Source organism: Falco rusticolus, chromosome W, assembly GCF_015220075.1.
Source record: "Falco rusticolus isolate bFalRus1 chromosome W, bFalRus1.pri, whole genome shotgun sequence".
Lineage (NCBI taxonomy): Eukaryota > Metazoa > Chordata > Aves > Falconiformes > Falconidae > Falco > Falco rusticolus.
The window spans coordinates 10,947,307-10,954,923 of NC_051209.1; positions in this window are offsets into that span (position 1 = coordinate 10,947,307).

Sequence of the window (7,617 nt, forward strand, 5' to 3'; positions counted from 1 at the left end):
CCTATAAACTCCTTGCAAGAGGGGATGTTTCCTGCCCAGGCAGTCGGATTTGTCATGGAAAAGCTGACCCAGCCAGAGCGGGGCGGACAGAGCGTGCAATGTGCGCACTCCCCTTGGGAAGCTGTCCTGGCATATGGCTTCTGGGGATATTGCTGTGCTCTGTGATGGCTCGGCTGGGTGGCAGCATGGCAGTGCACGTGGTCTGTTCCAGAAGGACTTTCTCCTTCATCCCAAGCCCAGCACCCCCTCCGCCACAGCACCCAAGGGGCCTCGTCTCACCTTGGGACCACCTGAAACGTATCCCAGGCCGCTTTTGAGAGCAACACGTGCACGGCCACGATGCCAGGGTCCATCCCCTCCCGCAGCTCTCAGGGGATGTCGCTCTCTCAGGTTTTAATTAATTGTCTTTCTATTTTTTTTGCTGTTTGGGTCAGGCTCCCAAGTGCCGATCTGTTTGATAGCACCCCGGGGAGCCTTTTGTTCTGAATAGGTGAAAAATTGTACCCACAAAAAGAGTTCCCCCTCCGATCAATTCCCTCTAACAACTTTATTGATTAGCTGCAGTAACATTTTTCATTTATTAATTATGAAGAAGATGTTCCAGTGCTTTCTTAAAGTTAACTGTTGTGTTTTTCTCTCTCCCTGCAGCCCTTCCAGCGCAGCCAGGGTGGCTGCAGAGCTGCAGGAAGGTGCACGGAGCCCAGCACTGCAGGGATGGACACCTCTGCTGCACACAGACCTGCTCGGTAGGACCTCAGCTTGCTCATCTCCTAAAAGCAACGGTGGCTTCAGGTGCTTTTCTCCACCTGACATGAGTTACCCAATTCCTCCCCTTTCCAAAAGCAGCTGGCAGCAGCTGTGAGTGCTGAGTGGGGCACCCCCGGGCACCTCCACCCTTTGCCTGTCCCCAGCTGGAGCCAGGAGGTGATGGAGAGAGAAAAGCAGGAAAAAAACCAATTGCAATTGTTCCAATATGCAAAACCAACTGGGGCCATGCACGTGAGGGGACAGAGGCATGTTGGCTCTGGCAGCTCCAGCCATCTCCACGATGATGGAGGCACAGCAGGGTGAGGTGCCCTGTGTCCCCTGCCCCTGCCCTTCCCCTGCCCGCCCTGTCCCTCTCAGCATCAGCAGTGACCTCCCCGCTTTCATGCAGCCAGCCCATCTCCCAGCCCCAGCCCAGGCTCCCCCAGCACCAGCCCCCCGATCCCCACGCTCCCTGGCAGCACTGTCCCTGCTGCCCTCCTCTTGGGTTTGTGAACCCAGAAATCCCAGGCTAGGTCAGGGCATGACAAACAGCATCAAAAGACGAACTCCACCCTGGAGCGTGCATCGTTTTTTGGACACAGAAGAGAGAATGGCTGGCACCACGTTAGGGGCAGGTTAGGGTGACAGAAAGGTGACATGCTTTGGCCAGATCTGAGGCAGAGCTACAGACTAAAGCTGCTGCCCAACGTCTGCCAGCCTAATGATTTAATTACCACATTACTGCTGGTCAGCCTTGGAAAACCGATTTTGCCTCCATGCTTGGTGGGTTGCCATGGGATGAACACAGAAGGGATGAAACCCACCTTGATGAGCCCAAGCAACCCAGTCGGCACAGCAGGAGAGGCAGCACTTGAGCCCCCTGCAGCCCCATGGATCTCCCCATGCTCACTGCAACTGCTGAGGCCAAAGTAGCTCACCCTGAAGAGAGCAGGAGGAGCATGCAGGCTGCTGCACACTCCCAATTTTCAAAAGCTGCTTGCTTTTTCCACAACAATCCTGTTTTTCTGCCCCCAGGATGCACATCTCCATCACAGCTGGATGCTCAAACCCAAACTTGCTCCCAGACAGACCCTGAGGGGCTGGAGCGTGTCCGGAGCTGGGGAAGAGGCTGGGGCACAAGTGCTGTGGGGAGTGGCTGGGGGAGCTGGGGGGGTCAGCTTGGAGTGGAGGGGGCTGAGGGGAGACCTTCTGGCTCCCTACAACCCCCTGACAGGGGCTGGAGCCAGGGGGGTTGGGCTCTTCTCCCAGGGAACAAGTGACAGGACGAGAGGGAACGGCCTCATGTTGTGCCGGGGGAGGTTTAGTTTGGGAATGAGGAAAAATCCCGTCATGGAAAGGGTGGCCAAGCCCTGGCACAGGCTGCCCAGGAGAGTGCTGGAGTCACCAGCCCTGGGGGTGTTCAAAAAACATGCAGATGCAGTGCTTAGGGCTGTGGTTTAGTGGTGGGCTTGGCAGTGCTGGGTTAATGGTTGGACTTGATGATCTTAAAGGCATTTTCCAACCTAAATGATTCTGTGATTCCATCTCCTCCTTGATCCAGGACCCCAGAGCTGACGTGCAGAACCTGAACATGGCCTCAGCAGTGTAACCACAGTGCTGGGACCGAGCGGTCGCTTTGGCCGGGGTCCTCTGCACACCAGACAACTGGGATGTCTCCATCGCTTTTGTTGTTAGGAATTACTGACGTCAGAGGTGACAAATCCCAGCTCCAAGGTCAGGATTTGTTCAGACACAGGGAAGGGATGCCGTGGGGTTTCAACACCCCAAACGAGTGATTTTTCACATCCTTCGTTGTGGGTCTTTGCCAAGCAATGTGCCTGGCTCCAGCCTGGCAAGGGGCTGCTCCTGCCTCTGCTCCAGCCTCGGGAACACGCCACCCCCCAAAGCCCCACTGTCACCAGGGCTCGAGGGTGCTCATAAACCCTGCTCACACCATAAATTGAGGGAAGGAGTCAAGCGAGAGCAAGAAAGCCCAGCAGCAAGCTGGAAGGAGAGTAAGGAAGGGAAAGGAAGGTCAGAAAGAGGGTAATTAAGGAAATGCACCAAAGAGAAATTATACAAGAGAGGATTAGAAATGTACAATTGGTGTTGGTACCTGGGAACATAAATCACAGAGTTGGAAGGAGATCTCACAGTACTGAAGGAAACCTAAGGGTGATAGTGGACTGATTACGGGTTTGAAATATGGCATGTTGGCAAAAAATCTGTAATGATTTATCTTCTGTCACAGGCTATCCCGGGAAGGTGGCAGGCCTTTCCCATATAGTTCTTCTGAGACTGAAACTCCAGTGCTGAATTGATTTCTGACTCTACCAGTCTGTGCTCAGCTGAAGATGGTAACAAAGAACACTGAGAAGAGAAGGGAAAATTAGGAAATCAAAAAGGAGATTACAGTCATGGGAAAACAAATGCATGAAACACACCCTCAGTACAAGGGATGGAGGACAGAGATTTGGGTACCCGTTTGACATTTACACCCCTATAAAAAAACATAACCCAGCTGATTACCCAAATTATCCTTTGGCATGCTATCATGGGTATACAAAGGTTCAATAAGTCAGTTTTGCAGTCCTGCCCAAACCCACTAGTGGTTACCAGTCCCTGTGAAACTACAAGGTAAAAATCTATACTTTTTGCAAATACCTATATCTAAAAATAAAAAGAGAATGCAAATCTAAGTAATGGCAATACGGAGGGGTTAGGTGGAAGATGAATTCAATCTCTGGATTAAAATATGAAAGGCTATTTGGCCACATGCTGTGCAGTAATTACAAATCCGTGGCACCAACACCACCAGCACACTCAGTCAGCAGCTCATCATGGTCTGGGGCCCAGATCCACGCTGCAGGGGCAGCCAGCGCGGGGGACCTGTGAAGTGTCACGACGGAGGGAAGACACAGTCACTCAATATGAGTGATCAGCAGACTTCGTTTATTGTCCCTTACAGTCACCTTTTATGCCTTGTTATAATTAGCTCATACATATTACAAAAGTTAAGCTCATTATTGGTTAGTTGCCTAAATACCAAGCCCGCCCCTAGTTTCTCTTCTGTAGTTATCTGTTCCCACCTGTATCATTCTTTTCCCACCGCTATCTTCCTGTTATTGTGTAACAAGAACAGCCAAGGACAGTGTATTTTTGCTTTACTTCAGATAAGCTGAGAGCGATGTGCATTTTTGTCCAGCCAGCTGGACTATGTCTATGTGACCCTTTTCAGCTAGCCAGTTATCCACAGTGAAGGGCTGTTGGTGCTGCAGTGGTGGTGGGAGGCAGATCAGGAGTCTGAGAGAAGCTTCAGAAGGATCTGCTGGCAAGAAGCATAAACAAAAAATATGCGGTGGCAGGAATAAAGCTGAGAGCAGGGAAAATGGAGACGATGATCAATAGCTGAACACCAAAAACAAAAAGAGAACTGCAAACAATTTTTACTCCTGACCTGTGCAGCCAGGGGCCTGAACTGAAGATCTGATTTCCCTTAGAGAAAGTGTAGGCAGTCACAAAATGAAACATATTTAAATGAGGGCATGGACTGCAGCATCTCTCCAGTGCATTTAGCCCTCCAGAACCCCTCACATGAGCCTGGATGGAGGTCCTGACACAATAGGAAGGCTGGCCCTGTGGCATCTCTGCTGGCTGGCTCGGCTGTGTGGACACAGTGCAGCTCAGGGAGCAGGGAACATGCCTCCATCCCAGAACAGTGACTGGCTGACAGCTGCTGCTGCCCTGGAAGCAGTGAGAGCAGCACGACCTCCCCAAGCACAGGCAAGGTTTGGGGTGCCGCAGCCAGCTGGGGCCATTGTGTTCACCCAGCCCTGCCCATGAGCCGCAGCACGACTGGGCCGCCCGCACCAGGGCACATCAGGAAATACAGTGCTGAATTGATCGCCTCAGGTGGGTCCAAAGACAACAGCATATATATTTTCATAAAAGGCTATATGCCTCAGGCTAAAGAAGCAATGTCTAGGGATGGCGGCTGTGGCTTGCTTGTGGTTCATCATCATTAGCCTGTGGGTCCATGAGGTCCTGAGCAGCACCAAAGACAGTGGACAGGGAACAACCGTTTCCATCTCTTCCACTTTAAGAATGAAATGAGCAGGGGAGAGCTCAAACCAGGAGGAGATGCATCATCACACAGCACATAATTGCAGTGCAGGACTTGTTACCAGATGCTGAGGACCTCAATCAGACCTCACGCTGATGGCAGGATCTAGACCTCCAGCTATGGGATCCCATAGTCTCTTCAGGACACCTGCACTGCTGCTTAGCCAGCCTTGCCATTAGGAAAATTCTCCACATTTCCCAAAAAAATAACCTAAAATCTCCCTTGCACTTCATTTGCTCAAGGGAGCCTAGCAGCAATGCAGCACCTCAGTTTTCCTGCTGTCCTACTTCCACACTGGCACCATCTGGGTGACAAGGAGGTCAAGGGACTGGCTTGTTCAGCATCACCAGGTGCCGTGTTGGCACAGTCAGGATTAGAGCTGGGGAATCCCAGGGTTCACGGTCCTTCGCCTGACCCAGCCTAAGCACAGGACTCCTGCTGTAAAACAGATAGTAAGGAAAAATGATTGGAGGAGATTAATAATAACACAGAGAAAACTAGATCGAAGGGATCAGGACATAACAGAGGCTCTGAACAATAATTTGTTGCCTCTGTGGTAAATGAGGAGGACAGATGCTTGCTTAAATTTGGGGATTACATTTTGTAGGCTAAAGAAGATAATAAATGAAATTATTGCAGTATTAAAATGTTGGTCCTCCAGTGGACGAGCACTTCAGAAAGACGCTTGTCATTAAGAGCTGGGAATGAGGGGACAGGTCCTTGGGAAGGGCAGGGTTGAGGTCTGGGGGTCTGCCGGCCAAGTGCAGTGCCGCCACCCCCAGCCTAGAGGGTGCCCCCTCGCCCCCCTGCACAGCCCAGCCCTGCCTCGTCTGGCAGGGAGCAGTGGCAGAAACTAAACCCTGTCACGGAGGAGTCACCTCTGGCAGCAAGAGCTCGTGCTGTCTGTGATGCCCTGGTCCACGCCTCTCAGCCCGGCAGCCTGGAGATGCAGTGGGAGAGCAGAAGCCTCCCACGCCCTTGGCTCTGCTCCCCGCTGCCTGCAACGGCGCCGGGGCAGCACTCAGGCACCCTCCCGCTGCCCTCCTGCCTGCTGCCTTTATCAGGGATTTGCCAAGAAATCTGTGACTGCGGTGGAGCCATCCCTGGCCCCTCTCTCCTGCCTGGCCCTGGGTCTCAGCATGCACCAGAGGACATGCACTGCTCCTCCCATCCAAAATCCGGGAATCTGAGCCCCAGTGGAGCATCCTGGCAGGGGGAGGATGCTCATGCCCTGGGCTGCTGTCAGGCAGGGTAAACAGCTATCACATGCTGCCACTTTTGTGGCTTTGAACAAGTCAGATCGTGGGACCAGTTTGAGCTGAATGTATCAAACGGGGAAGCACAGACTGGACTCTGCAGTTGCTTATTTAGCGACTTCTTTGAATGCTCACACAAACAGTAAAATAATAAATGAGAGGTGTGAGAGACGTACTTTAGCCCAGTGAAGATTTATTCTTCAAGGGTTCTGTGGGGCATGGGAAGAGCATTCTTTTGCCACAATTTTCCAGGGAAGTTTAGCACAATATGCCTCCCTTTCTTCCTTTTAGCTGGCTTGTGTGCTGTTTGGGCTTCGGTAAAAGTCATGTCATTTTAGTGGGCTAGCCTAGGTGCATGTAAGGTTGGCACAGGAACACCTTGCCGGGGTAACTGAAAGTGGGAGGATGCGTGGAGCCTCTGAGCCCCAGCTGTGGACCCCTGCACCCCGCAAAGCGAGCCTGCGGAAAGGGACAGCGCACCCTCGGCTCAGCTGGCTGTTCCCTGTCTTTACACTCACAGAGGTACCCTAAACAAATAGATGCTTTGGGGTTTGGGTTTTTTTTTTTTCCTTGCTTTTGCCACAAGCTTTGGGTGAAGAGTTGGCCTGAGTGGCACTGCTTGCCATCAGAGCAAGACCCAAGGTGGAACCCAGCTCCAGACCCCGCAGCTCACTCTCAGGGGTGCCCGGATGGAGGTGGAGGTCTGGGGAGGCTCCCATGGGCTCAGTAATGCCTGCCATGCCTGAAAAGGTTGACACTGCTGCTGAGATCCAGAGGGATGACTGCTTAATCCCTCTCTTGTTCTCCTTTTTGGCTCTCTGCTCATTGTTAGTCTAATTGGTACATCAAGGTTTATGATAAAGATCAAGCCCACCGGGTAATGGCAAGTACTGTAGCTGCCTGGGGTTCATTTGCTGCAGTTCCTGTGTTTATTATTGCTAGAATTAAATAGTTTCCCATGGAGAAATGGCTAATGATGTCACTAAAATATGAGGAGGGAGGAGGCAATTACAGCTGCTCCTGACCTAGCTGTTCTGGCTCAGACAAACAAAACGGCCTCCTTTGCTGTGTGCGATATAAAAGGCTGCCGCGGTGGGCTGCGCCTGGTGAGCCCGCGGAGGCAGGAGGAGGAGAGGGAAGTGCTTTACAAGGGGAGAGTCTCCTCTTTGCACACAAATATCTAAAAACTATTAATTTTGGGCAGCAGCTAGGAAGAAATACATGAAAGGGAAATTGATTTCTATTTAAATGGTATGTTTTCATCACCTTTTTTCAGAGCATGAACATTCATCTTTGAGTACCTGTGCTAATTGATTTCAAATGCAATTCAACACAATCACTGTAGAATAATAAATCTAGAGGCGAAGAAGTAAAAGGAGGGATATCGGCACGGCATGGCTGGAGGACGCAGCTGGGAAGAGGGGTGAGCTGCAGTGCAGGGCACAGCCCCCGGCCCCCGCAGCCCGTGCCCAGCCGAGTCCCCACACCGAC